This window comes from Myotis lucifugus, unplaced genomic scaffold (assembly GCF_000147115.1).
Source record: "Myotis lucifugus unplaced genomic scaffold, Myoluc2.0 scaffold_53, whole genome shotgun sequence".
NCBI classification, from domain to species: domain Eukaryota; kingdom Metazoa; phylum Chordata; class Mammalia; order Chiroptera; family Vespertilionidae; genus Myotis; species Myotis lucifugus.
This window is the reverse complement of record NW_005871101.1, coordinates 2,291,218-2,302,424: the sequence shown is the minus strand read 5'-3', so window position 1 is coordinate 2,302,424 and position 11,207 is coordinate 2,291,218. Positions and strand designations below refer to the sequence as shown.

Genomic DNA, 11,207 nt, shown 5'->3' with positions numbered 1-11,207 from the left:
CTTCATTCCTTTTTGTAGATGAACCCTATTCCATTTTGTGGAAACACCACATTTTGTTTATCTATCCTTCAACTTTATTCCTTTATATATGGACTAGAGGCCCAGTGCACAAAAATTTGTGCACTCGGGGAGGTCCCTCAGCCCGGCCTGTGCCCTCTCTCAGTCTGGGATCCCTTGGGGAATGACCACCCGCTGGCTTAGGCCCGCTCCCTGGGAGATTGGGCCTAAGCTGGCAGTCAGACATCCCTCTGGCAGCCCAGGAGCCCTCAGGGGATGTCCACTTGCCAGTGGGGAGCAGGCCTAAGCTGCAGTCGGACATCCTTAGTGTTGCTGAGGATGCGGGAGAGGTTCCCACCACCACCGCTGTACTGGCAGCCATCAGCCTGGCTTGTGGCTGAGCAGAGCTCCCCTTGTGGGAGCACACTGACCACCAGGGGGCAGCTCCTGCATTGAGCGTCTGCCCCCTGGTGGTCAGTGTGTGTCATAGTGACCAGTCATTCCCAGTCTTTCTGCTGTTAGGGTCAATTTGCATATTACCCTTTTATTATATAGGAGTGCCTGGCCAGCCTGGGTGAGGGCTAATGGCTGTTTGTAGGCTGGCCACATCCCCTTCAGTGTAGGGGTCCCCACTGGGGTGCCTGGCCAGACTGGGTGAGGGGCTGAGGGCCATTTTCAGGCTGGCTAAGCCCCCCAGTGGGGACCCTCACCCCATGAGGGTGTGGCCAGCCTGGGTGAGGGGATGATGGCTGTTTGCAGGCTGGCCACAACCCCCAGCCACCCAAGCTCCCAGTGGAGGCTGGCTGGAAGCAGGTATCTGGGATTTGTTTGTCTTCTATAATTGAAACTTTGTTGCCATGAGTGGAGCCCACAACTAGCTCAGAGCAGGTGGGAAGCTTGGCTTCCTCCATCGCCCGGGCAACCAAGCCTCCTGCTTGCTCCAGCTACGTGGCTGCCGGCCGCCATCTTGGTTGGGTTAATTTGCATATAGTCACTCTGATTGACTGGTGGGTGTGGCTTAGGGTGTAGCAAAGGTATGGTCAATTAGCATCTTTGTCTTTTATTAGTGTAGATATCCAATTGTTCCAGCATCATTTGCTAAAACAAACAAACAAACAAACAATGGTCATTTTGTTTGATTTCACTTTTTAGCTATAACAAATAATGTTTCTGTGAACATTTATGTACTAGTTTTTGTGCAGACATGTTTTTAATTCTCTTAGTTATATAACCAGGAGTAGAATTGTTGAATCATACAGTAACTGTGTACAACATCTTGAAGAATCATCGAACTGTTTTCCAATGCAGCTGTACTACTTTACATTCCCACCTGAATATGAGGGGATTCCAATTTCTGCACATCTTCACCAGCATTTGTTATTATCTCTCTTTGATTATAGTCAACCTTGTGGGTGTGAAGTGGATTCTCATTGTGATTTTGAGTTGCATTTCCCTAATGACTAATGATGAATATTTTTCATTGGCCATTTTTATGTCCTCTTTGGAGAAAATCTATTCAAATCCTTTGTCCACAAAGAGAAATTGAGTTATTTGCCTTTTTATTGTTTAGTTGTACAAGTTACTTATTCATCTGAATCCTATTCCCTTATCAGAGATATGATTTGCAAATGTATTTTCCAATTCTGTGAGATGACTTTTGACTTTCTTGATGGTGTTCTTTGAAATACCAACATTTTTAATTTTTATGAAGTTCAATTTTCTTTTTTCTTTTGTTATATGTGCTTTTGGTGTGCAGTCTAAGAGACCATTGCCTAATAAAAGGTTACAAAGATTTACTACTATGTTTCCTCTAAGTTTTATAATTTTAGCTCTTACATTTAGATCTTTGATCCATTTTAAAAAATAATTTTTTTTATTGATTTCAGAGAGGAAGTTTTATCATTTTAGCTCTCACATTTAGATAGAGAGAGAGATAGAAACATCAATGATGAGAGAGAATCATTGATTGGCAGCCTCCTCTATGCCCCTCACCAGGGATCGAGCCCACAACTCGGACATGTTCCCTGACCCACACCTGGGAATCGAACCATAACCTCCTGTTCATAGGTCGACACTCAATCACTGAGCCACAACAGCTGGACTTGGATCCGTTTTAAGTTAATTTTGTAAATGGTTTAGGTAAGGCTCCAACTTTATTCCCTTATATATGGATATTCAATTATTCCAGCATCATTTACTAAAACAAACAAACAAAAAAACAAAACCCGTATTATTTCTTCCATTGAATTATCTTGGCTCTTATTATGAATTTCTAAATCAACATTGGCACATGGCTACTAAGTGCGCTCCTTGAAGGAAACTCTTGTTTCCTACTTCCGTGTCTTCCATGGGACTATGACAGTAAATCCTCAACAAACACGGTCAATGAATGAAAAGCTGATTGAAGATTCCTATTGTTAACCAACAAATACCAAGTGCAGTAGACTTTGCTAGGTGTTGGGGAAGTTTTATACATGAAACTCACAGTCTAGTGAATTTTTCAAATCAAAAGTTTCCAAGGGATCCCAGAATCTTACAGTTTAGACTGAAATGGGTTTTTGAGATCATAGACCCCCTCACTTGTCAGTAAGAAAATGCAGATGTTGGAAGGCTAAATAGCAGCTTGTGGCCTATCTTATGTAAATTTACCAGAGGGTCCCAGGTCTCTTTGAATTTACATTCTAACTATTACAAGTTAACAAAGGATTTTTTCAGTTAGTCCTTGATAAAGCATTTTTTTCCAGTTAGTCCTTGATAAGGCCCTTTCCAGATGAAAGACAATGCTTTGGTTTCATAGCACACTTATCTTCTGAGATAACTGCTATCAGAGATTTTTTTTAAAAATCTCCATCCTGGCTGTACATAATTACTCCTTTCTCTGAATTTCTATAGATTTTACCAGTACTTGCTCTTCCACAAAATTAGCAATCTCTTTGTACTGCCCTATTGCTTTGGAATGTTATATAATCTTGAATTATTATTTGTCACAGGTTTATGTGTGGCCTTCCTAAGTAGACTACTCCAACTAGACTTGGGAGAATTTTAGATTTTACACTTTATTGTACGAAATGTAGAGCCTTGTACCTAGTGGACATGGAGAAGATGTTTATTAATATTACTTAGATAATAAGTAATAAGTGTGTTTAGATAATTCCTGTTTAAAATAAGAAGCTATTAGGCCTATGTTTCATTCTGTTTCCTCCCTTTCCTAGCTTTCCTAGAGGAATAGAGAGACCAGGGACCTGATAATTAGTATATACTGGGTGTCCCCTTCACATGCATACACACTTTGAATGATTATAAAGTCAGTGTTTATTAACATGCAGCTCATTTTCAAAAGTGAGTTATCAGCATGCATACACACTTTGAATGATTATAAAGTCAGTGTTTATTAACATGCAGCTCATTTTCAAAAGTGAGTTATCAGCTAGTATACACACTTTGAATAAATATTTCTTAATATTACTATTAAAAGGATTAGAATTCTATTAAAAGCATAAAAAACTTTGGCAGAATTCCCCCAACAATTCAATAAATTAAACGAACTCTCAAGGGAACTCTGAGCTGTAGTTTTAAATTACTGAGTCAGAAAGTAGAGAAAATCATCCTGTTTCCTTTCTTATCTCAAGCTTTCGTTCTAGTTTTGAGAAGGAGGAAGGAGATGGAATAATCTATTCTCATATTGCTTTATAGAACATAACCAGCATCTTTGAAACTATTCAACTGAGTTAAAATATAAAATTAAGACTAAATAAAAAGTTGCCAAATGAGAAAGAATATGCCATGACATCATAGTTGGTAGACTATTATGCCTCTATGGGACTACAGTGAGCCTGTTAATTGATTGTGATAAGACAAATTATGTGTGGGCTAAAGTGCTTCTCTAATAACTGAGTGCTTCTCTAATAACTGAATACAGAGCATTTTAGCATGTGGTTAGGTCATGGAACAAACAAACAAACAAACAAACCCTTGGAATATTGTGAAGTTAATGTTTTCCCTCATCTACCAGAAATCACTCAATCTCTGTTTCAAAATCATGGTATTTTACATTTATGCTAAAGAATGAAACACATTGGATCAATGGTAAAATCATTCTCATTTCACTTCTCTGGAATTCATTTGTAAAATGAGGCCTAGACTTTTTGCTCCTCAAATTGTAATCAGTGGAACAACAGCATCAGCATCACGTGAAAGTTGGTTTGAAATGCAAAATCTGGGTCCCATCCTAGACCTCCTAAATCAAAGTCCTCATTTTCAGAAAATCCCAACCTACTTTGTATGCATGTTTGAGAAGACTGACCTAGATGATGTAATGTAACTTCCAGCTAGTAAATGCTACCATTCCATGATTCTAGTTGAAAGATTCCAAGTTAGGAAACATGAGAGTCACTTCCTTAGGAATTACGCTTGACTTGAGTAAACGGATAGCTCAGCACTCAGCATGTTGAACTAACCTTTCAGGTCACAGCTTTAACAAGGCAAAGAAAATAAAGACTTGCTCTGCTTGTTTGATGTCTCCGGTTTCTTTCTTATCACACTAAGATTAATTTTAGCATTTAAATGGACATAAACCAATGTAAACCTATTTCAATATTAAAGTAATTTAATATTTGTTGAATTCCTGCAGCTTTCTAAATGCCACCAAAAACACACACACAAAAGCCTTAAAAGGTAAGATTCCCACCGTTGAGGCACCTAATGAAGATGGTAGCTTTGCTTGAAAAGTGTTAGTGTCCGGAGCCCTTTGCTGATTTAATTACAGGCTGATTTATAATTTGTTATTATCCAGGATAGGAAGCCACACCAAGTCATTAAAATACCTTACGCTTAAGTCTCAGAACGATAAGCACAATTACAATGTGCCAGTGGACTAACAGGCAGCTTCATTGTGCATGTGATCAAAAAGCCAGAAATCATTGTAGACTCAGCTCTGCTTTTTCTCCTGATTTCTCTGCGACCCCCACATAGGATATGGTTTAATTCAAGGTCAGCAGAAATGCCATATGAAAATATGAGTCCAGTAGGAAGTAGGTGAAGGTGGTAGAGAAATGAGCTGGTCTTCTGTCGGGGGGAGAAAGGTTGGCAACCTTGTGGGGGAGTCCCAGGAGCTCACTCCAGAGGCTGAGGGAGAACTAGATTACTGAGGGAGGACAAACTGGGGTGGGTGAACTTCTGAAGCTGGGAACATTATTAGATTAGGTTCACATTTTCAATTGAATATGCCATCCTCATGAACAGGTTTGCCATTTCAAATCGGAGGGTAACGTCCATTTGAAGGTCATTTGCTAGTAGTGACAGCATACTTGGTGTGCAAAGGTCATTAAACAATGACACTTCTAAATGAAGTTTCTAGCCCAGCCGGCATGGCTCAGTGGTTGAGTGTCAACCTATGAACCAGAAGGTCACAGTTTGATTCCCAGTCAGGGCAGATGCCTGAGTTACGGGCTCGATTCCCAGTGTGGGGCGTGCAGGAGGCAGCCGATCAATGATTCTCTCTCATCATTGATGTTTCCATCTCTATCTCCTTCTTCCTTCCTCTCTGAAATCAATAAAAATATTAAAAAATAAATAAATGAAGTTTCTATGTTTTGATAGAGGCTCTTTCAACATCATTTCACTAGTCAACCTTGTGCCTTTCAGTCTAGTCAGATATAAATGCGTTCTTCTGGCTCCTGAGGTAGTACTCAGGAGCTGCTGCAATTGCTCTTTGTCATTTCTTGGCACATAGTTTGCTGTTTTGCATTATTTTTCTTTTTATTGGCGTATGTCCTGACATTCTATCTAGATTGTAACTTTCTTGAAAAGAAGGAGAGAGCCTAGTGCCTGGCACCAATTAACCCCATTGGAGCTGATTATGTTGAGGTTTCTTAGACCTTTTAATATTCAGTTACTTTCCTTAAGCAAATGTTTTATAATTTTATTGCTGATTTTTCTGCTTAACAGAATTCTCCATTGATGGTTCATTAAAACAAACCTCTTCTGTCATGTGTTTTTTGTATTAACAACTTGCTACTTAAAATTTTAAGAATTAAATGTGCTCCAGCCTCAGGAAATCCTTTTCAAGTAAAGCAAATGCTTATCCTTTTCTAATAGATAAGAAAAATGAAGCAAAGTGGTGTTGTTCAGTGTCAACAGACACTGAGAACCTATTATGTGCTAGGTGCAAGGATACAGAGATGAACAAAGTAGAGCTCCAACCTTATGAATGTACCAGCAAGAAAATAAAGTATGATACTGTGCAATGCGGGCTGTAATTGACGTATAAACAGAGTGTCGAGCAGGAGTGCAGAAGAAGAGGAAACATGAAGAGAACGGGTACCTAACAGGCTGGGAAGAGCTGGGGTCCAGCCCCAGCAGGTCCAGGGGTCCCCAAAGGTGTCGGCGAAGAAGGAATGACACGGAGACAGCCTTCAGTTGATCAGCAGCCTAGTCAGGACCTCTAGCCAGGTTCTCCAGCCAAAGTTCTGGTTAGGATCTGATCAGGATCTGATGTTTACTGTCTTGTTACACCTGTATTTATACCAGTCGATTTTAATCCTGTCAATTTCTATTGCAAAGGTTAGGGCATTTCTTATCTCCATTCCAGGGAGTAAAGATTATGTAGCTTAAGCGTGATTGTTTGTAGTTAAAGTGATTAACTACCCGCCAGGCACTTAGTTAAGGGGTTGTATCCCCTCCCTAACTTCAGGGAAAAATCCCCACCTGGGGAAACAACCTTTCTCGGAGAGGTGACCTTGGTTAAAACACATGGCGCTAAGGAGAGCAAACATATTAAGAACAATATGCTATATATGCCAGGTCCCTTGAAACATATGTTGTGCAGATGTTTCTTTCCTGCAGCGACTGTGTCAAGCAGTAAGGATGGACCGGCTTCCGGCAAATTCCCCCCTTTTTATTTTTTAAATGATAGCGCATGCAAATCAGTGGCCACCTCTCAGATTGGGCCGTTTAAGACTCAGAAGAAGACTGGCAAGCAATTACAGTGAGCATAGCTATAAACATAGTGGATGGAGCGCACAAGGAGCCCCGTTCCTGTAGAAGGTTGCTGGCCTCCTCAGTCAAGGGATTTCAGCTGTCCTCAAGTCGGGGGTTTGGTTGTCCTTGTTGATCTGGCTAGTGGGCGGCGTCAGTGGCATTGGGCTTCCCGAAGTGTCAGCGAGTTGAAGGGCTGCATCAAAGGGTCCATCAGGGCCGTGCTTGATGGTGGTGTCGGTGTCCAAGGAGGAGTAAGCTGTGTCCTCTGGGTCAGCTGTTATGGAGGATGGAGGGTAGTAGAGAGAAAAAGAAAAGAAAGCAAAAGAACTACAAGGCATGGAAGTGTTTAGAAAAAAGAAGGAGAAGAAAGGGAAGAAGGCAGCATCCTGACACAGCCCTTTCCTTCAGCTGCCCCTTTCCCTGTGGTCCAAGGTAGAAATGGGAAACAAGTCCTGTTGCAGTGAGAGGGCAGCTGCTGTTAGCCAGTCTCTGTCTTTACCTGGGTCCCGATCTGAGCTGAGCGTGGGAAGCGGGAAGCAGCCATGGGGGCAGGAGACCTCGCTCAGAAGGGGCGAGTGTTCAAGCCCCTGCATAGTTGGGGGGGTGAGGATCTGTGCCCCACCTCTGTTGACCCCCAAGTTCTCTCCTGCCGGACCCTCTGCGACTGTGCCTGTCTTAGGTCGTTCCTCCCTGAGGAATCTTACCCGTCTTTGACTAACCAGCCATCCTCCGGGGCCAAGCAGGGTGATGTGAGGTTCAGTTCTGTCTCCTTGGTAGCCTATGCTGCCGTGGCCTCCACGCCCAGCAACTGCCTTGGGATGCCCTCGCCTGCTGGCGGGGCCCCTGCATTGATCACATATCTTGGGGAACCCAGGTTTCTTCTCCAGGGAGGGCCCAGCTCACGCCGTTGGATGAGAGACAGATCCATGGTACCAGCCACCATGAGGCTTCAACCTCAGCATGAACAGAGAGCTCAGGCAACAGATATGGGCAATTGGATTGTAAGAAGAGGGTCCCTCTTGACACGAGGGTAAGAGGGGCCAATACAGGACAAAGGAGAGTCCCGGGACAGGGCTTTCTCAGCCCAGGATGTCAGGCTCTTGTCACAAGACAACTCCATGTATGGGGCATATACCAGACACCCCTAGTCACAGCATAAAAGGGAGGTGCCCTTCCTGGAACAGTAGGGTAGGGAGATTCTAGAAAAGGCTGTGTTCAGGAGAGAAGGACAAAGGCCAAAGAACCAGCAAACAAGTAGTTAGATTTTAAAAAAAAGGAAAAAGGAAAGAAGATGTGGGGCAAAGCTGGGACATATGGAGGCACATGTGATCCTCCCAATGGACAGATTGTTCCAGCTCAGGGCTGCACATCTGCTGCAGACGGGCACTGGTCAGGTGTGCTAGGGTGAGGTGGAGACGGAGGGCGGTGAGACATAAGGTCGGACTAGACGGTCTGGAATCCACACAGGTGAGTCTGCGTCCTGTGGAAATATACAAGCATATCCTCTCCCCCAGGTTAAAAGTACATCAGGTCCCTTCCAGGCTCCTGTAAGCAAGTCTTTCCATTTGACGAGGACTTTAGGTTTAGTTAGATCAGGGTTCCAATGTCTGTACATCGGGGAATTTCCCTCAGAATCTACATTTAGTATGTTAATTACAAATAGAGTATGTTGTAGAACATGATGAGGAGAGGAATATTTAAACTCATTTTCTTGTAATTTTTTAATTTGTGTTTTTAAAGTTTGGTGAGCCCTTTCTACTATTGCTTGGCCTTGAGGATTGTAGGGTATTCCTGTAGTATGTGCGATGCCGAATGTAGAGCATAAGTTTTTTGTTTTTTTTAAATATATTTTATTGATTTTTTACAGAGAGGAAGGGAGAGGGATAAAGCGTTAGAAACATCGATGAGAGAGAAACATCGATCAGCTGCCTCCTGCACACTCCCTGCTGGGGATGTGCCTGCAACCAAGGTACATGCCCTTGACCGGAATCGAACCTGGGACCCTTCAGTCCGCAGGCCGACGCTCTATCCACTGAGCCAAACTGGTTTGGGCGAGCATAAGTTTTTAAAAGCTCTAGAGGTATAGGCAGGCCCATTGTCTGTTTTAAGTGCCCTTGGTATTCCTAGGTAGGAAAAACATTGGAATAAATGTTGACTTACATCTTTAAAGGCTTCTCCTGTACGTGCAGAAGCAAGGATAACATGAGAAAAGGTATCAATACAAACATGCACATAGCAAAGTTTGCCAAAAGATGGGACATGAGTAATATCCATCTGCCATAAGTCACAGGGTCTAAGTCCTCTTGGATTAACTCCAGTAGCAGGGCTAGGAAAATGAGTAGGACAATGGCGGCAGTCACGTAGAATACTTCGAGCAGCTTCTCTAGATATGCGATAATATAGACAGAGAGCAGAAGCATTGCTCTCTCTGGCCAGCAGAGTCCTTGAGCGATGGCGCTGGGTGAACCCCGGACCCCAGGGGCCACCGCCCAGAGCAGACACCGCCCAGAGCAGACGCCGCCCTCCACGCCCCAGTCTCCCACAGCGACAGGCGGCCCTGCGGTGCGCTGTGAAGTCTCCATCCGGCAGGCTTTCTGATTTCTTTACTCTTTGCTCAAGTTTATTGGTTAATATTAGTCATCAGTTAATAAGAAAATAGTTTCTTTTTTTAAAAAAAATATATTTTATTGATTTTTTACAGAGAGGAAGGGAGAGAGATAGAGAGTTAGAAACATCGATGAGAGAGAAACATCGATCAGCTGCCTCCTGCACATCTCCTACTGGGGATGTGCCCGCAACCCAGGTACATGCCCTTGACCGGAATCGAACCTGGGACCCTTCAGTCCACAGGCCGACGCTCTATCCACTGAGCCAAACCGGTTTCGGCAAGAAAATAGTTTCTAAGTGTCTTTTTTTTCCTCTGTGTGTGTGGTTCTGTTTTTCATTGAGTTAATAGGACACCACCATCAAGTTAAGTGTTCAATCACAGCCATTAATTATTCCTTTTTCTTAAATTCTTGGTTCCCGTAGCTGGAGCCTTTTTCTATTTCAGTTACTCCTATTAGTCGGCGGACTCCAAAGGAAGCTGCCCCGACAAAGCCCAGGAACGTGAGGATCAGGAGGGGAGAGCCGCTTGCAAAGACGCCCAAGACAAAGCGGAACAGAGGAGACAGGAGAACCGTGGCCCAGAAGAGGAAATTCAGGAGCGTCCACGGCCGGCGGGCAGGTCTGAAGGGCTCCCCCGGAAACACGCCCTTCTGGTTGTACGTCTCCTGCAGAGCATCCTTCTCCTGGTACAGCTTATGGAGCCACTGGGCCGCTTCCTTCTCATCCTGCGGGATCTCTTCCAGAGGGAACCTCCTCAAACACATATCCGCCTCGTACTTCTTCCCGTAGAGGATCCCCAGCAAAGACGGCTTCTTGTTTCCCCGGAAATTCAGAGTGACATCATAGATGGCTGCGACTGTCCCGCGCAGGCACTGGACCGCGGTGGTGAAGCCCTTGGTGCGAGGCAGCAGGTGGTGCTTGAGGGGGGGCAGCCCCTTGGAGGCGGCCACCTCCATGCTGACGCGGTGTTTCTTCTCTGTGAAGCGCGTGCCCTCACAGTACAGGAGAAACCACATGTACTCAGGGTAGTCGGCCAGGCACCTTAGCCCTGCCATGACGGTGTCCCGGTCCTCTTCCCATTTCCTCTTGCAGAACACGATCTCCAGGAAGTACCACGTCCAGCCGATGAGGGGCACGCACAGCAGTTCCCTCTTGGCCAGGGCCTTGGAGCTCCCCAGGACGCCGAACCGCTCACACATGGTCCACCCGCACAGGAAGTCGATCTCGAAGTTGTGGTTGAGGATGATGATGGCGTGCTCCTTCCCTAAGCGGTCTATGGTGGCCTGGTCGGAGAAGAGCGTGCACTGCGTGCAGGACCACCACTCCAGCAGCATGACCAGCTGGCTCCAGAGCGAGTAGGCGAGGCGGCAGTTCAGCCGGCGGTACAGCTGCTTGTTCAGGGGCCAGAGGACGAGGGTGCAGAGCTGGATGAAGTTGATGACCATCCCGCTCACCACAAAGACGAACCCACTCACCACAAAGACGAACCCGATGAGGAGGTGCAGGACGAATGGGGTCTTCAGGTAGGTGAGCAGGCCCATGGTCACGCCTCAGTAGTGAGAGCAAGGTCCTTCACTGAGAACGGCCGTCTGGTATTGGGGTCCAGTCCCAGCAGGTCCACGGGT

General features: G+C 44.7%; 1 pseudogene; it reads right to left on the bottom strand.

Moving 5' to 3' along the window:
• Positions 1–9,956: 9,956 nt before the first annotated feature.
• Positions 9,957–11,133, bottom strand: LOC102419690 (annotated as a pseudogene).
• Positions 11,134–11,207: the final 74 nt, after the last annotated feature.